Below are 12,500 nucleotides of genomic sequence, written 5' to 3'. Positions count from 1 at the left end.
CTGGAGTCAGACGCGCTACCGTTGCGCCACGAGGCCACGCACAGCTGGATTGTTTCTTAGCTACATGTTGAGTCTAGGAGTAATTATTCCTGATTTTCACAAAAAGTTTGCAATGAAAGAATGGAATGATTGACCCCGACGTGACTTGAACACGCAACCTTCTGATCTGGAGTCAGACGCGCTACCGTTGCGCCAAGAGGCCACGCACAGCTGTATTGTTTATTAGCTAGATGTTGAGTCTAGGAGTAATTATTCCTGATTTTCACAAAAGGTTTGCAATGAAAGAATGGAATGATTGACCCCGACGTGATTTGAACACACAACCTTCTGATCTGGAGTCAGACGCGCTACCGTTGCGCCACGAGGCCACGCACAGCTGTATTGTTTCTTAGCTACATGTTGAGTCTAGGAGTAATTATTCCTGATTTTCACAAAAGGTTTGCAATGAAAGAATGGAATGATTGACCCCGACGTGATTTGAACACGCAACCTTCTGATCTGGAGTCAGACGCGCTACCGTTGCGCCACGAGGCCACACACACCAGTATTGTTTCTTAGCTAGATGTTGAGTCTAGGAGTAATTATTCCTGATTTTCACAAAAGGTTTGCAATGAAAGAATGGAATGATTGACCCCGACGTGATTTGAACACACAACCTTCTGATCTGGAGTCAGACGCGCTACCGTTGCGCCACGAGGCCACGCACAGCTGTATTGTTTCTTAGCTACATGTTGAGTCTAGGAGTAATTATTCCTGATTTTCACAAAAGGTTTGCAATGAAAGAATGGAATGATTGACCCCGACGTGATTTGAACACGCAACCTTCTGATCTGGAGTCAGACGCGCTACCGTTGCGCCACGAGGCCACACACACCAGTATTGTTTCTTAGCTAGATGTTGAGTCTAGGAGTAATTATTCCTGATTTTTGCCAAAGGTTTGCAATCAAAGAATGGAATGATTGACCCCGACGTGATTTGAACACGCAACCTTCTGATCTGGAGTCAGACGCGCTACCGTTGCGCCACGAGGCCACGAACAGCTGTGTTGTTTCTTAGCTACATGTTGAGTCTAGGAGTAATTATTCCTGATTTTAACAAAAGGTTTGCAATGAAAGAATGGAATGATTGACCCCGACGTGTTTTGAACACACAACCTTCTGATCTGCAGTCAGACGCGCTACCGTTGCGCCACGAGGCCACGCACGGCTGTATTGTTTCTTAGCTACATGTTGAGTCTAGGAGTAATTATTCCTGATTTTTGGCAAAGGTTTGCAATCAAAGAATGATTGACCCCGACGTGATTTGAACACGCAACCTTCTGATCTGGAGTCAGACGAGCTTCCGTTGCGCCACGAGGCCATGTACAACTGTATTGTTTCTTAGCTACATGTTGAGTCTAGGAGTAATTATTCCTGATTTTTGGCAAAGGTTTGCAATGAAAGAATGGAATGATTGACCCCGACGTGATTTGAACACGCAACCTTCTGATCTGGAGTCAGACGCGCTACCGTTGGGCCACGAGGCCACGCACAGCTGTATTGTTTCTTAGCTACATGTTGAGTCTAGGAGTAATTATTCCTGGTTTTTGCCAAAGGTTTGCAATGAAAGAATGGAATGATTGACCCCAACGTGATTTGAACACGCAACCTTCTGATCTGGAGTCAGACGCGCTACCGTTGCGCCACGAGGCCACGCACAGCTGTATTGTTTCTTAGCTACATGTTGAGTCTAGGAGTAATTATTCCTGATTTTCACAAAAGGTTTGCAATGAAAGAATGGAATGATTGACCCCGACGTGATTTGAACACAAAACCTTCTGATCTGGAGTCAGACGCGCTACCGTTGCGCCACGAGGCCACGCACAGCTGTATTGTTTCTTATTTAGTTGTTGAGTCTTGGAGTAATTATTCCTGATTTTCACAAAAGGTTTGCAATGAAAGAATGGAATGATTGACCCCGACGTGATTTGAACAAGCAACCTTCTGATCTGGAGTCAGACGCGCTACCGTTGCGCCACGAGGCCACGAACAGCTGTATTGTTTCTTAGCTACATGTTGAGTCTAGGAGTAATTATTCCTGATTTTCACAAAAGGTTTCCAATGAAAGAATGGAATGATTGACCCCGACGTGATTTGAACACGCAACCTTCTGATCTGGAGTCAGACGCGCTACCGTTGCGCCACGAGGCCACGCACAGCTGTATTGTTTCTTAGCTACATGTTGAGTCTAGGAGTAATTATTCCTGATTTTCACAAAAGGTTTGCAATGAAAGAATGGAATGATTGACCCCGACGTGATTTGAACACGCAACCTTCTGATCTGGAGTCAGACGCGCTACCGTTGGGCCACGAGGCTACGCACAGCTGTATTGTTTCTTAGCTACATGTTGAGTCTAGGAGTAATTATTCCGGATTTTCACAAAAGGTTTGCAATGAAAGAATGGAATGATTGACCCCGACGTGATTTGAACACGCAACCTTCTGATCTGGAGTCAGACGCGCTACCGTTGCGCCACGAGGCCACGCACAGCTGTATTGTTTCTTAGCTAGATGTTGAGTCTAGGAGTAATTATTCCTGATTTTCACAAAAGGTTTGCAATGAAAGAATGGAATGATTGATCCTGACGTGATTTGATCACGCAACCTTCTGATCTGGAGTCAGACGCGCAACCGTTGCACCACGAGACCACGCACGGCTGTATTGTTTCTTAGCTACATGTTGAGTCTAGGAGTAATTATTCCTGATTTTAACAAAAGGTTTGCAATGAAAGAATGGAATGATTGACCCCGGCGTGATTTGAACACGCAACCTTCTGATCTGGAGTCAGACGCGCTACCGTTGCGCCACGAGGCCACGCACAGCTGTATTGTTTCTTAGCTAGATGTTGAGTCTAGGAGTAATTATTCCTGATTTTCACAAAAGGTTTGCAATGAAAGAATGGAATGATTGATCCTGACGTGATTTGATCACGCAACCTTCTGATCTGGAGTCAGACGCGCTACCGTTGCGCCACAAGGCCACGCACAGCTATATTGTTTCTTAGCTAGATGTTGAGTCTAGGAGTAATTATTCCTGATTTTTGCCAAAGGTTTGCAATGAAAGAATGGAATGATTGACCCCGGCGTGATTTGAACACGCAACCTTCTGATCTGGAGTCAGACGCGCTACCGTTGCGCCAAGAGGCCACGCACAGCTGTATTGTTTATTAGCTAGATGTTGAGTCTAGGAGTAATTATTCCTGATTTTCACAAAAGGTTTGCAATGGAAGAATGGAATGATTGACCCCGACGTGATTTGAACACGCAACCTTCTGATCTGAAGTCAGACGCGCTACCGTTGCACCACGAGGCCACGCACGGCTGTATTGTTTCTTAGCTACATGTTGAGTCTAGGAGTAATTATTCCTGATTTTCACAAAAGGTTTGCAATGGAAGAATGGAATGATTGACCCCGACGTGATTTGAACACGCAACCTTCTGATCTGAAGTCAGACGCGCTACCGTTGCGCCACGAGGCCACGCACAGCTGTATTGTTTCTTAGCTACATGTTGAGTCTAGGAGTAATTATTCCTGATGTTAACAAAAGGTTTGCAATGAAAGAATGGAATGATTGACCCCGACGTGATTTGAACACACAACCTTCTGATCTGGAGTCAGACGCGCTACCGTTGCGCCACAAGGCCACGCACTGCTGTATTGTTTCTTAGCTACATGTTGAGTCTAGGAGTAATTATTCCTGATTTTTGGCAAAGGTTTGCAATCAAAGAATGGAATGATTGACCCCGACGTGATTTGAACACGCAACCTTCTGATCTGGAGTCAGACGCGCTACCGTTGCGCCACGAGGCCACGCACGGCTGTATTGTTTCTTAGCTAAATGTTGAGTCTAGGAGTAATTATTCCTGATTTTTGCCAAAGGTTTGCAGTGAAAGAATGGAATGATTGACCCCGACGTGATTTGAACACGCAACCTTCTGATCTGGAGTCAGACGCGCTACCGTTGCGCCACGAGGCCACGCACAGCTGTATTGTTTCTTAGCTACATGTTGAGTCTAGGAGTAATTATTCCTGATTTTCACAAAAGGTTTGCAATCGAAGAATTGAATGATTGACCCCGACGTGATTTGAACACGCAACCTTCTGATCTGGAGTCAGACGCGCTACCGTTGGGCCACGAGGCCACGCACAGCTGTATTGTTTCTTAGCTACATGTTGAGTCTAGGAGTAATTATTCCTGATTTTCACAAAAGGTTTGCAATGAAAGAATGGACTGATTGACCCCGACGTGATTTGAACACGCAACCTTCTGATCTGGAGTCAGACGCGCTACCGTTGCACCACAAGGTCACGCACAGCTGTATTGTTTCTTAGCTACATGTTGAGTCTAGGAGTAATTATTCCTGATTTTTGCCAAAGGTTTGTAATCAAAGAATGGAATGATTGACCCCGACGTGATTTGAACACGCAACCTTCTGATCTGGAGTCAGACGCACTACCGTTGCGCCACGAGGCCACGCACAGCTGTATTGTTTCTTAGCTACATGTTGAGTCTAGGAGTAATTATTCCTGATTTTCACAAAAGGTTTGCAATGAAAGAATGGAATGATTGACCCTGACGTGATTTGAACACGCAACCTTCTGATCTGGAGTCAGACGCGCTACCGTTGCGCCACGAGGCCACGCACGGCTGTATTGTTTCTTAGCTAGATGTTGAGTCTAGGAGTAATTATTCCTGATTTTCACAAAAGGTTTGCAATGAAAGAATGGAATGATTGACCCCGACGTGATTTGAACACGCAACCTTCTGATCTGGAGTCAGACGCGCTACCGTTGCGCCACGAGGCCACGAACAGCTTTATTGTTTCTTAGCTAGATGTTGAGTCTAGGAGTAATTATTCCTGATTTTCACAAAAGGTTTGCAATGAAAGAATGGAATGATTGACCCCGACGTGATTTGAACACGCAACCTTCTGATCTGGAGTCAGACGCGCTACCGTTGCGCCACGAGGCCACGCACAGCTGTATTGTTTCTTAGCTACATGTTGAGTCTAGGAGTAATTATTCCTGATTTTCACAAAAGGTTTGCAATGAAAGAATGGAATGATTGACCCTGACGTGATTTGAACACGCAACCTTCTGATCTGGAGTCAGACGCGCTACCGTTGCGCCACGAGGCCACGCACGGCTGTATTGTTTCTTAGCTACATGTTGAGTCTAGGAGTAATTATTCCTGATTTTCACAAAAGGTTTGCAATGAAAGAATGGAATGATTGACCCCGACGTGATTTGAACACGCAACCTTCTGATCTGGAGTCAGACCCGCTACCGTTGCGCCACGAGGCCACGCACAGCTGTATTGTTTCTTAGCTACATGTTGAGTCTAGGAGTAATTATTCCTGATTTTCACAAAAGGTTTGCAATGAAAGAATGGAATGATTGACCCCGACGTGATTTGAACACGCAACCTTCTGATCTGGAGTCAGACCCGCTACCGTTGCGCCACGAGGCCACGCACAGCTGTATTGTTTCTTAGCTACATGTTGAGTCTAGGAGTAATTATTCCTGATTTTCACAAAAGGTTTGCAATGAAAGAATGGAATGATTGACCCCGACGTGATTTGAACACGCAACCTTCTGATCTGGAGTCAGACGCGCTACCGTTGCGCCACGAGGCCACGCACACCTGTATTGTTTCTTAGCTACATATTGAGTCTAGGAGTAATTATTCCTGATTTTCACAAAAGGTTTGCAATCAAAGAATGGAATGATTGACCCCGACGTGATTTGAACACGCAACCTTCTGATCTGGAGTCAGACGCGCTACCGTTGCGCCACGAGGCCACGCACACCTGTATTGTTTCTTAGCTACATATTGAGTCTAGGAGTAATTATTCCTGATTTTTGCCAAAGGTTTGCAATCAAAGAATGGAATGATTGACCCCGACGTGATTTGAACACGCAACCTTCTGATCTGGAGTCAGACGCGCTACCGTTGCACCACGAGGCCATGCACAGCTGTATTGTTTCTTAGCTACATGTTGAGTCTAGGAGTAATTATTCCTGATTTTAACAAAAGGTTTGCAATGAAAGAATGGAATGATTGACCCCGACGTGATTTGAACACACAACCTTCTGATCTGGAGTCAGACGCGCTACCGTTGCGCCACAAGGCCATGTACAACTGTATTGTTTCTTAGCTACATGTTGAGTCTAGGAGTAATTATTCCTGATTTTCACAAAAGGTTTGCAATGAAAGAATGGAATGATTGACCCCGACGTGATTTGAACAAGCAACCTTCTGATCTGGAGTCAGACGCGCTACCGTTGCGCCAAGAGGCCACGCACAGATGTATTGTTTCTTAGCTACATGTTGAGTCTAGGAGTAATTATTCCTGATTTTCACAAACGGTTTGCAATTAAAGAATGGAATGATTGACCCCGACGTGATTTGAACACGCAACCTTCTGATCTGGAGTCAGACGCGCTACCGTTGCGCCACGAGGCCACGCACGGCTGTATTGTTTCTTAGCTAAATGTTGAGTCTAGGAGTAATTATTCCTGATTTTTGCCAAAGGTTTGCAGTGAAAGAATGGAATGATTGACCCCGACGTGATTTGAACACGCAACCTTCTGATCTGGAGTCAGACGCGCTACCGTTGCGCCACGAGGCCACGCACAGCTGTATTGTTTCTTAGCTACATGTTGAGTCTAGGAGTAATTATTCCTGATTTTCACAAAAGGTTTGCAATCGAAGAATTGAATGATTGACCCCGACGTGATTTGAACACGCAACCTTCTGATCTGGAGTCAGACGCGCTACCGTTGGGCCACGAGGCCACGCACAGCTGTATTGTTTCTTAGCTACATGTTGAGTCTAGGAGTAATTATTCCTGATTTTCACAAAAGGTTTGCAATGAAAGAATGGACTGATTGACCCCGACGTGATTTGAACACGCAACCTTCTGATCTGGAGTCAGACGCGCTACCGTTGCACCACAAGGTCACGCACAGCTGTATTGTTTCTTAGCTACATGTTGAGTCTAGGAGTAATTATTCCTGATTTTTGCCAAAGGTTTGTAATCAAAGAATGGAATGATTGACCCCGACGTGATTTGAACACGCAACCTTCTGATCTGGAGTCAGACGCACTACCGTTGCGCCACGAGGCCACGCACAGCTGTATTGTTTCTTAGCTACATGTTGAGTCTAGGAGTAATTATTCCTGATTTTCACAAAAGGTTTGCAATGAAAGAATGGAATGATTGACCCTGACGTGATTTGAACACGCAACCTTCTGATCTGGAGTCAGACGCGCTACCGTTGCGCCACGAGGCCACGCACGGCTGTATTGTTTCTTAGCTAGATGTTGAGTCTAGGAGTAATTATTCCTGATTTTCACAAAAGGTTTGCAATGAAAGAATGGAATGATTGACCCCGACGTGATTTGAACACGCAACCTTCTGATCTGGAGTCAGACGCGCTACCGTTGCGCCACGAGGCCACGAACAGCTTTATTGTTTCTTAGCTAGATGTTGAGTCTAGGAGTAATTATTCCTGATTTTCACAAAAGGTTTGCAATGAAAGAATGGAATGATTGACCCCGACGTGATTTGAACACGCAACCTTCTGATCTGGAGTCAGACGCGCTACCGTTGCGCCACGAGGCCACGCACAGCTGTATTGTTTCTTAGCTACATGTTGAGTCTAGGAGTAATTATTCCTGATTTTCACAAAAGGTTTGCAATGAAAGAATGGAATGATTGACCCTGACGTGATTTGAACACGCAACCTTCTGATCTGGAGTCAGACGCGCTACCGTTGCGCCACGAGGCCACGCACGGCTGTATTGTTTCTTAGCTACATGTTGAGTCTAGGAGTAATTATTCCTGATTTTCACAAAAGGTTTGCAATGAAAGAATGGAATGATTGACCCCGACGTGATTTGAACACGCAACCTTCTGATCTGGAGTCAGACCCGCTACCGTTGCGCCACGAGGCCACGCACAGCTGTATTGTTTCTTAGCTACATGTTGAGTCTAGGAGTAATTATTCCTGATTTTCACAAAAGGTTTGCAATGAAAGAATGGAATGATTGACCCCGACGTGATTTGAACACGCAACCTTCTGATCTGGAGTCAGACGCGCTACCGTTGCGCCACGAGGCCACGCACAGCTGTATTGTTTCTTAGCTACATGTTGAGTCTAGGAGTAATTATTCCTGATTTTCACAAAAGGTTTGCAATGAAAGAATGGAATGATTGACCCCGACGTGATTTGAACACGCAACCTTCTGATCTGGAGTCAGACCCGCTACCGTTGCGCCACGAGGCCACGCACAGCTGTATTGTTTCTTAGCTACATGTTGAGTCTAGGAGTAATTATTCCTGATTTTCACAAAAGGTTTGCAATGAAAGAATGGAATGATTGACCCCGACGTGATTTGAACACGCAACCTTCTGATCTGGAGTCAGACGCGCTACCGTTGCGCCACGAGGCCACGCACACCTGTATTGTTTCTTAGCTACATATTGAGTCTAGGAGTAATTATTCCTGATTTTCACAAAAGGTTTGCAATCAAAGAATGGAATGATTGACCCCGACGTGATTTGAACACGCAACCTTCTGATCTGGAGTCAGACGCGCTACCGTTGCGCCACGAGGCCACGCACACCTGTATTGTTTCTTAGCTACATATTGAGTCTAGGAGTAATTATTCCTGATTTTTGCCAAAGGTTTGCAATCAAAGAATGGAATGATTGACCCCGACGTGATTTGAACACGCAACCTTCTGATCTGGAGTCAGACGCGCTACCGTTGCACCACGAGGCCATGCACAGCTGTATTGTTTCTTAGCTACATGTTGAGTCTAGGAGTAATTATTCCTGATTTTAACAAAAGGTTTGCAATGAAAGAATGGAATGATTGACCCCGACGTGATTTGAACACACAACCTTCTGATCTGGAGTCAGACGCGCTACCGTTGCGCCACAAGGCCATGTACAACTGTATTGTTTCTTAGCTACATGTTGAGTCTAGGAGTAATTATTCCTGATTTTCACAAAAGGTTTGCAATGAAAGAATGGAATGATTGACCCCGACGTGATTTGAACAAGCAACCTTCTGATCTGGAGTCAGACGCGCTACCGTTGCGCCAAGAGGCCACGCACAGATGTATTGTTTCTTAGCTACATGTTGAGTCTAGGAGTAATTATTCCTGATTTTCACAAACGGTTTGCAATTAAAGAATGGAATGATTGACCCCGACGTGATTTGAACACGCAACCTTCTGATCTGGAGTCAGACGCGCTACCGTTGCGCCACGAGGCCATGTACAACTGTATTGTTTCTTAGCTACATGTTGAGTCTAGGAGTAATTATTCCTGATTTTCACAAAAGGTTTGCAATGAAAGAATGGAATGATTGACCCCAACGTGATTTGAACACGCAACCTTCTGATCTGGAGTCAGACGCGCTACCGTTGCGCCACGAGGCCACGCACAGCTGTATTGTTTCTTAGCTAGTTGTTGAGTCTAGGAGTAATTATTCCTGATTTTTGCCAAAGGTTTGCAATGAAAGAATGGAATGATTGACCCCGACGTGATTTGAACACGCAACCTTCTGATCTGGAGTCAGACGCGCTACCGTTGCGCCACGAGGCCACGCACAGCTGTATTGTTTCTTAGCTAGTTGTTGAGTCTAGGAGTAATTATTCCTGATTTTTGCCAAAGGTTTGCAATGAAAGAATGGAATGATTGACCCCGACGTGATTTGAACACGCAACCTTCTGATCTGGAGTCAGACGCGCTACCGTTGCGCCACAAGGCCATGTACAACTGTATTGTTTCTTAGCTAGATGTTGAGTCTAGGAGTAATTATTCCTGATTTTCACAAAAGGTTTGCAATGAAAGAATGGAATGATTGACCCCGACGTGATTTGAACACGCAACCTTCTGATCTGGAGTCAGACGCGCTACCGTTGCGCCACGAGGCCATGTACAACTGTATTGTTTCTTAGCTAGATGTTGAGTCTAGGAGTAATTATTCCTGATTATCACAAAAGGTTTGTCATCAAAGAATGGAATGATTGACCCAGACGTGATTTGAACACGCAACCTTCTGATCTGAAGTCAGACGCGCTACCGTTGCGCCACGAGGCCACGCACAGCTGTACTGTTTCTTAGCTACATGTTGAGTCTAGGAGTAATTATTCCTGATTTTCACAAACGGTTTGCAATGAAAGAATGGAATGATTGACCCCGACGTGATTTGAACACGCAACCTTCTGATCTGGAGTCAGACGCGCTACCGTTGCGCCACGAGGCCACGCACGGCTGTATTTTTTCTTAGCTACATGTTGAGTCTAGGAGTAATTATTCCTGATTTTCACAAACGGTTTGCAATGAAAGAATGGAATGATTGACCCCGACGTGATTTGAACACGCAACCTTCTGATCTGGAGTCAGACGCGCTACCGTTGCGCCACGAGGCCACGCACTGCTGTATTGTTTCTTAGCTACATGTTGAGTCTAGGAGTAATTATTCCTGATTTTTGGCAAAGGTTTGCAATCAAAGAATGGAATGATTGACCCCGACGTGATTTGAACACGCAACCTTCTGATCTGAATCAGACGCGCTACCGTTGCGCCACGAGGCCACGCACAGCTGTATTGTTTCTTAGCTACATGTTGAGTCTAGGAGTAATTATTCCTGATTTTTGGCAAAGGTTTGCAATCAAAGAATGGAATGATTGACCCCGACGTGATTTGAACACGCAACCTTCTGATCTGGAGTCAGACGCGCTACCGTTGCGCCACGAGGCCACGCACAGCTGTATTGTTTCTTAGCTACATGTTGAGTCTAGGAGTAATTATTCCTGATTTTTGGCAAAGGTTTGCAATCAAAGAATGGAATGATTGACCCCGACGTGATTTGAACACGCAACCTTCTGATCTGAATCAGACGCGCTACCGTTGCGCCACGAGGCCACGCACGGCTGTATTGTTTCTTAGCTAAATGTTGAGTCTAGGAGTAATTATTCCTGATTTTTGCCAAAGGTTTGCAATGAAAGAATGGAATGATTCACCCCGACGTGATTTGAACACGCAACCTTCTGATCTGGAGTCAGACGCGCTACCGTTGCGCCACGAGGCCATGTACAACTGTATTGTTTCTTAGCTACATGTTGAGTCTAGGAGTAATTATTCCTGATTTTTGCCAAAGGTTTGCAATGAAAGAATGGAATGATTCACCCCGACGTGATTTGAACACGCAACCTTCTGATCTGGAGTCAGACGCGCTACCGTTGCGCCACGAGGCCATGTACAACTGTATTGTTTCTTAGCTACATGTTGAGTCTAGGAGTAATTATTCCTGATTTTTGGCAAAGGTTTGCAATCAAAGAATGGAATGATTGACCCCGACGTGATTTGAACACGCAACGTTCTGATCTGGAGTCAGACGCGCTACCGTTGCGCCACGAGGCCACGCACAGCTGTATTGTTTCTTAGCTACATGTTGAGTCTAGGAGTAATTATTCCTGATTTTTGGCAAAGGTTTGCAATCAAAGAATGGAATGATTGACCCCGACGTGATTTGAACACGCAACCTTCTGATCTGAATCAGACGCGCTACCGTTGCGCCACGAGGCCACGCACGGCTGTATTGTTTCTTAGCTAAATGTTGAGTCTAGGAGTAATTATTCCTGATTTTTGCCAAAGGTTTGCAATGAAAGAATGGAATGATTCACCCCGACGTGATTTGAACACGCAACCTTCTGATCTGGAGTCAGACGCGCTACCGTTGCGCCACGAGGCCACGCACAGCTGTATTGTTTCTTAGCTACATGTTGAGTCTAGGAGTAATTATTCCTGATTTTTGGCAAAGGTTTGCAATCAAAGAATGGAATGATTGACCCCGACGTGATTTGAACACGCAACCTTCTGATCTGAATCAGACGCGCTACCGTTGCGCCACGAGGCCACGCACGGCTGTATTGTTTCTTAGCTAAATGTTGAGTCTAGGAGTAATTATTCCTGATTTTTGCCAAAGGTTTGCAATGAAAGAATGGAATGATTCACCCCGACGTGATTTGAACACGCAACCTTCTGATCTGGAGTCAGACGCGCTACCGTTGCGCCACGAGGCCATGTACAACTGTATTGTTTCTTAGCTACATGTTGAGTCTAGGAGTAATTATTCCTGATTTTTGCCAAAGGTTTGCAATGAAAGAATGGAATGATTCACCCCGACGTGATTTGAACACGCAACCTTCTGATCTGGAGTCAGACGCGCTACCGTTGGGCCACGAGGTCATGTACAACTGTATTGTTTCTTAGCTACATGTTGAGTCTAGGAGTAATTATTCCTGATTTTCACAAAAGGTTTGCAATGAAAGAATGGAATGATTGACCCCGACGTGATTTGAACACGCAACCTTCTGATCTGGAGTCAGACGCGCTACCGTTGCGCCACGAGGCCATGTACAACTGTATTGTTTCTTA

General features: G+C 45.3%; 55 non-coding genes across 55 annotated transcripts; all 55 read right to left on the bottom strand.

Annotated features, from left to right (window-relative positions):
- Positions 1-296: 296 nt before the first annotated feature.
- On the bottom strand, positions 297-368 carry trnaw-cca (transfer RNA tryptophan (anticodon CCA)). Its single transcript has one exon. It is a non-coding gene; the product is annotated as a tRNA-Trp (tRNA).
- Positions 369-462: 94 nt separating this feature from the next.
- On the bottom strand, positions 463-534 carry trnaw-cca (transfer RNA tryptophan (anticodon CCA)). The gene has a single exon. It is a non-coding gene; the product is annotated as a tRNA-Trp (tRNA).
- A 94-nt stretch (positions 535-628) lies between these two features.
- trnaw-cca (transfer RNA tryptophan (anticodon CCA)) lies at positions 629-700 on the bottom strand. Its single transcript has one exon. It is a non-coding gene; the product is annotated as a tRNA-Trp (tRNA).
- A 94-nt stretch (positions 701-794) lies between these two features.
- trnaw-cca (transfer RNA tryptophan (anticodon CCA)) lies at positions 795-866 on the bottom strand. Its single transcript has one exon. It is a non-coding gene; the product is annotated as a tRNA-Trp (tRNA).
- Positions 867-960: 94 nt separating this feature from the next.
- Positions 961-1,032, bottom strand: trnaw-cca (transfer RNA tryptophan (anticodon CCA)). Its single transcript has one exon. It is a non-coding gene; the product is annotated as a tRNA-Trp (tRNA).
- A 587-nt stretch (positions 1,033-1,619) lies between these two features.
- Positions 1,620-1,691, bottom strand: trnaw-cca (transfer RNA tryptophan (anticodon CCA)). The gene has a single exon. It is a non-coding gene; the product is annotated as a tRNA-Trp (tRNA).
- Positions 1,692-1,951: 260 nt separating this feature from the next.
- On the bottom strand, positions 1,952-2,023 carry trnaw-cca (transfer RNA tryptophan (anticodon CCA)). Its single transcript has one exon. It is a non-coding gene; the product is annotated as a tRNA-Trp (tRNA).
- Positions 2,024-2,117: 94 nt separating this feature from the next.
- Positions 2,118-2,189, bottom strand: trnaw-cca (transfer RNA tryptophan (anticodon CCA)). Its single transcript has one exon. It is a non-coding gene; the product is annotated as a tRNA-Trp (tRNA).
- A 260-nt stretch (positions 2,190-2,449) lies between these two features.
- Positions 2,450-2,521, bottom strand: trnaw-cca (transfer RNA tryptophan (anticodon CCA)). The gene has a single exon. It is a non-coding gene; the product is annotated as a tRNA-Trp (tRNA).
- Positions 2,522-2,781: 260 nt separating this feature from the next.
- trnaw-cca (transfer RNA tryptophan (anticodon CCA)) lies at positions 2,782-2,853 on the bottom strand. Its single transcript has one exon. It is a non-coding gene; the product is annotated as a tRNA-Trp (tRNA).
- A 260-nt stretch (positions 2,854-3,113) lies between these two features.
- trnaw-cca (transfer RNA tryptophan (anticodon CCA)) lies at positions 3,114-3,185 on the bottom strand. Its single transcript has one exon. It is a non-coding gene; the product is annotated as a tRNA-Trp (tRNA).
- Positions 3,186-3,611: 426 nt separating this feature from the next.
- On the bottom strand, positions 3,612-3,683 carry trnaw-cca (transfer RNA tryptophan (anticodon CCA)). The gene has a single exon. It is a non-coding gene; the product is annotated as a tRNA-Trp (tRNA).
- Positions 3,684-3,777: 94 nt separating this feature from the next.
- Positions 3,778-3,849, bottom strand: trnaw-cca (transfer RNA tryptophan (anticodon CCA)). Its single transcript has one exon. It is a non-coding gene; the product is annotated as a tRNA-Trp (tRNA).
- A 94-nt stretch (positions 3,850-3,943) lies between these two features.
- Positions 3,944-4,015, bottom strand: trnaw-cca (transfer RNA tryptophan (anticodon CCA)). Its single transcript has one exon. It is a non-coding gene; the product is annotated as a tRNA-Trp (tRNA).
- Positions 4,016-4,275: 260 nt separating this feature from the next.
- On the bottom strand, positions 4,276-4,347 carry trnaw-cca (transfer RNA tryptophan (anticodon CCA)). The gene has a single exon. It is a non-coding gene; the product is annotated as a tRNA-Trp (tRNA).
- Positions 4,348-4,441: 94 nt separating this feature from the next.
- Positions 4,442-4,513, bottom strand: trnaw-cca (transfer RNA tryptophan (anticodon CCA)). The gene has a single exon. It is a non-coding gene; the product is annotated as a tRNA-Trp (tRNA).
- A 94-nt stretch (positions 4,514-4,607) lies between these two features.
- trnaw-cca (transfer RNA tryptophan (anticodon CCA)) lies at positions 4,608-4,679 on the bottom strand. The gene has a single exon. It is a non-coding gene; the product is annotated as a tRNA-Trp (tRNA).
- A 94-nt stretch (positions 4,680-4,773) lies between these two features.
- Positions 4,774-4,845, bottom strand: trnaw-cca (transfer RNA tryptophan (anticodon CCA)). Its single transcript has one exon. It is a non-coding gene; the product is annotated as a tRNA-Trp (tRNA).
- A 94-nt stretch (positions 4,846-4,939) lies between these two features.
- trnaw-cca (transfer RNA tryptophan (anticodon CCA)) lies at positions 4,940-5,011 on the bottom strand. Its single transcript has one exon. It is a non-coding gene; the product is annotated as a tRNA-Trp (tRNA).
- A 94-nt stretch (positions 5,012-5,105) lies between these two features.
- On the bottom strand, positions 5,106-5,177 carry trnaw-cca (transfer RNA tryptophan (anticodon CCA)). Its single transcript has one exon. It is a non-coding gene; the product is annotated as a tRNA-Trp (tRNA).
- Positions 5,178-5,271: 94 nt separating this feature from the next.
- Positions 5,272-5,343, bottom strand: trnaw-cca (transfer RNA tryptophan (anticodon CCA)). The gene has a single exon. It is a non-coding gene; the product is annotated as a tRNA-Trp (tRNA).
- A 94-nt stretch (positions 5,344-5,437) lies between these two features.
- Positions 5,438-5,509, bottom strand: trnaw-cca (transfer RNA tryptophan (anticodon CCA)). The gene has a single exon. It is a non-coding gene; the product is annotated as a tRNA-Trp (tRNA).
- Positions 5,510-5,603: 94 nt separating this feature from the next.
- On the bottom strand, positions 5,604-5,675 carry trnaw-cca (transfer RNA tryptophan (anticodon CCA)). The gene has a single exon. It is a non-coding gene; the product is annotated as a tRNA-Trp (tRNA).
- Positions 5,676-5,769: 94 nt separating this feature from the next.
- Positions 5,770-5,841, bottom strand: trnaw-cca (transfer RNA tryptophan (anticodon CCA)). The gene has a single exon. It is a non-coding gene; the product is annotated as a tRNA-Trp (tRNA).
- A 94-nt stretch (positions 5,842-5,935) lies between these two features.
- trnaw-cca (transfer RNA tryptophan (anticodon CCA)) lies at positions 5,936-6,007 on the bottom strand. The gene has a single exon. It is a non-coding gene; the product is annotated as a tRNA-Trp (tRNA).
- Positions 6,008-6,101: 94 nt separating this feature from the next.
- On the bottom strand, positions 6,102-6,173 carry trnaw-cca (transfer RNA tryptophan (anticodon CCA)). The gene has a single exon. It is a non-coding gene; the product is annotated as a tRNA-Trp (tRNA).
- Positions 6,174-6,433: 260 nt separating this feature from the next.
- On the bottom strand, positions 6,434-6,505 carry trnaw-cca (transfer RNA tryptophan (anticodon CCA)). Its single transcript has one exon. It is a non-coding gene; the product is annotated as a tRNA-Trp (tRNA).
- A 94-nt stretch (positions 6,506-6,599) lies between these two features.
- trnaw-cca (transfer RNA tryptophan (anticodon CCA)) lies at positions 6,600-6,671 on the bottom strand. The gene has a single exon. It is a non-coding gene; the product is annotated as a tRNA-Trp (tRNA).
- Positions 6,672-6,931: 260 nt separating this feature from the next.
- trnaw-cca (transfer RNA tryptophan (anticodon CCA)) lies at positions 6,932-7,003 on the bottom strand. Its single transcript has one exon. It is a non-coding gene; the product is annotated as a tRNA-Trp (tRNA).
- A 94-nt stretch (positions 7,004-7,097) lies between these two features.
- trnaw-cca (transfer RNA tryptophan (anticodon CCA)) lies at positions 7,098-7,169 on the bottom strand. The gene has a single exon. It is a non-coding gene; the product is annotated as a tRNA-Trp (tRNA).
- Positions 7,170-7,263: 94 nt separating this feature from the next.
- trnaw-cca (transfer RNA tryptophan (anticodon CCA)) lies at positions 7,264-7,335 on the bottom strand. The gene has a single exon. It is a non-coding gene; the product is annotated as a tRNA-Trp (tRNA).
- A 94-nt stretch (positions 7,336-7,429) lies between these two features.
- On the bottom strand, positions 7,430-7,501 carry trnaw-cca (transfer RNA tryptophan (anticodon CCA)). The gene has a single exon. It is a non-coding gene; the product is annotated as a tRNA-Trp (tRNA).
- Positions 7,502-7,595: 94 nt separating this feature from the next.
- Positions 7,596-7,667, bottom strand: trnaw-cca (transfer RNA tryptophan (anticodon CCA)). The gene has a single exon. It is a non-coding gene; the product is annotated as a tRNA-Trp (tRNA).
- Positions 7,668-7,761: 94 nt separating this feature from the next.
- trnaw-cca (transfer RNA tryptophan (anticodon CCA)) lies at positions 7,762-7,833 on the bottom strand. Its single transcript has one exon. It is a non-coding gene; the product is annotated as a tRNA-Trp (tRNA).
- Positions 7,834-7,927: 94 nt separating this feature from the next.
- trnaw-cca (transfer RNA tryptophan (anticodon CCA)) lies at positions 7,928-7,999 on the bottom strand. Its single transcript has one exon. It is a non-coding gene; the product is annotated as a tRNA-Trp (tRNA).
- Positions 8,000-8,093: 94 nt separating this feature from the next.
- On the bottom strand, positions 8,094-8,165 carry trnaw-cca (transfer RNA tryptophan (anticodon CCA)). Its single transcript has one exon. It is a non-coding gene; the product is annotated as a tRNA-Trp (tRNA).
- Positions 8,166-8,259: 94 nt separating this feature from the next.
- Positions 8,260-8,331, bottom strand: trnaw-cca (transfer RNA tryptophan (anticodon CCA)). Its single transcript has one exon. It is a non-coding gene; the product is annotated as a tRNA-Trp (tRNA).
- A 94-nt stretch (positions 8,332-8,425) lies between these two features.
- Positions 8,426-8,497, bottom strand: trnaw-cca (transfer RNA tryptophan (anticodon CCA)). Its single transcript has one exon. It is a non-coding gene; the product is annotated as a tRNA-Trp (tRNA).
- A 94-nt stretch (positions 8,498-8,591) lies between these two features.
- Positions 8,592-8,663, bottom strand: trnaw-cca (transfer RNA tryptophan (anticodon CCA)). The gene has a single exon. It is a non-coding gene; the product is annotated as a tRNA-Trp (tRNA).
- A 94-nt stretch (positions 8,664-8,757) lies between these two features.
- On the bottom strand, positions 8,758-8,829 carry trnaw-cca (transfer RNA tryptophan (anticodon CCA)). The gene has a single exon. It is a non-coding gene; the product is annotated as a tRNA-Trp (tRNA).
- A 94-nt stretch (positions 8,830-8,923) lies between these two features.
- trnaw-cca (transfer RNA tryptophan (anticodon CCA)) lies at positions 8,924-8,995 on the bottom strand. Its single transcript has one exon. It is a non-coding gene; the product is annotated as a tRNA-Trp (tRNA).
- Positions 8,996-9,255: 260 nt separating this feature from the next.
- On the bottom strand, positions 9,256-9,327 carry trnaw-cca (transfer RNA tryptophan (anticodon CCA)). Its single transcript has one exon. It is a non-coding gene; the product is annotated as a tRNA-Trp (tRNA).
- Positions 9,328-9,421: 94 nt separating this feature from the next.
- trnaw-cca (transfer RNA tryptophan (anticodon CCA)) lies at positions 9,422-9,493 on the bottom strand. Its single transcript has one exon. It is a non-coding gene; the product is annotated as a tRNA-Trp (tRNA).
- A 94-nt stretch (positions 9,494-9,587) lies between these two features.
- trnaw-cca (transfer RNA tryptophan (anticodon CCA)) lies at positions 9,588-9,659 on the bottom strand. Its single transcript has one exon. It is a non-coding gene; the product is annotated as a tRNA-Trp (tRNA).
- Positions 9,660-9,753: 94 nt separating this feature from the next.
- trnaw-cca (transfer RNA tryptophan (anticodon CCA)) lies at positions 9,754-9,825 on the bottom strand. The gene has a single exon. It is a non-coding gene; the product is annotated as a tRNA-Trp (tRNA).
- A 94-nt stretch (positions 9,826-9,919) lies between these two features.
- trnaw-cca (transfer RNA tryptophan (anticodon CCA)) lies at positions 9,920-9,991 on the bottom strand. The gene has a single exon. It is a non-coding gene; the product is annotated as a tRNA-Trp (tRNA).
- Positions 9,992-10,251: 260 nt separating this feature from the next.
- Positions 10,252-10,323, bottom strand: trnaw-cca (transfer RNA tryptophan (anticodon CCA)). Its single transcript has one exon. It is a non-coding gene; the product is annotated as a tRNA-Trp (tRNA).
- Positions 10,324-10,417: 94 nt separating this feature from the next.
- trnaw-cca (transfer RNA tryptophan (anticodon CCA)) lies at positions 10,418-10,489 on the bottom strand. Its single transcript has one exon. It is a non-coding gene; the product is annotated as a tRNA-Trp (tRNA).
- Positions 10,490-10,748: 259 nt separating this feature from the next.
- On the bottom strand, positions 10,749-10,820 carry trnaw-cca (transfer RNA tryptophan (anticodon CCA)). The gene has a single exon. It is a non-coding gene; the product is annotated as a tRNA-Trp (tRNA).
- Positions 10,821-11,075: 255 nt separating this feature from the next.
- trnaw-cca (transfer RNA tryptophan (anticodon CCA)) lies at positions 11,076-11,151 on the bottom strand. The gene has a single exon. It is a non-coding gene; the product is annotated as a tRNA-Trp (tRNA).
- A 90-nt stretch (positions 11,152-11,241) lies between these two features.
- On the bottom strand, positions 11,242-11,317 carry trnaw-cca (transfer RNA tryptophan (anticodon CCA)). The gene has a single exon. It is a non-coding gene; the product is annotated as a tRNA-Trp (tRNA).
- Positions 11,318-11,411: 94 nt separating this feature from the next.
- Positions 11,412-11,483, bottom strand: trnaw-cca (transfer RNA tryptophan (anticodon CCA)). The gene has a single exon. It is a non-coding gene; the product is annotated as a tRNA-Trp (tRNA).
- Positions 11,484-11,738: 255 nt separating this feature from the next.
- On the bottom strand, positions 11,739-11,814 carry trnaw-cca (transfer RNA tryptophan (anticodon CCA)). The gene has a single exon. It is a non-coding gene; the product is annotated as a tRNA-Trp (tRNA).
- Positions 11,815-12,069: 255 nt separating this feature from the next.
- On the bottom strand, positions 12,070-12,145 carry trnaw-cca (transfer RNA tryptophan (anticodon CCA)). Its single transcript has one exon. It is a non-coding gene; the product is annotated as a tRNA-Trp (tRNA).
- A 260-nt stretch (positions 12,146-12,405) lies between these two features.
- On the bottom strand, positions 12,406-12,477 carry trnaw-cca (transfer RNA tryptophan (anticodon CCA)). Its single transcript has one exon. It is a non-coding gene; the product is annotated as a tRNA-Trp (tRNA).
- Between the last annotated feature and the right edge of the window lie 23 nt (positions 12,478-12,500).

This window comes from Pseudorasbora parva, chromosome 16 (assembly GCF_024679245.1).
Source record: "Pseudorasbora parva isolate DD20220531a chromosome 16, ASM2467924v1, whole genome shotgun sequence".
Classification (NCBI taxonomy): domain Eukaryota; kingdom Metazoa; phylum Chordata; class Actinopteri; order Cypriniformes; family Gobionidae; genus Pseudorasbora; species Pseudorasbora parva.
Note: the sequence above shows the minus strand (reverse complement) of the source record. Positions and strands in the feature narration are given on the sequence as shown.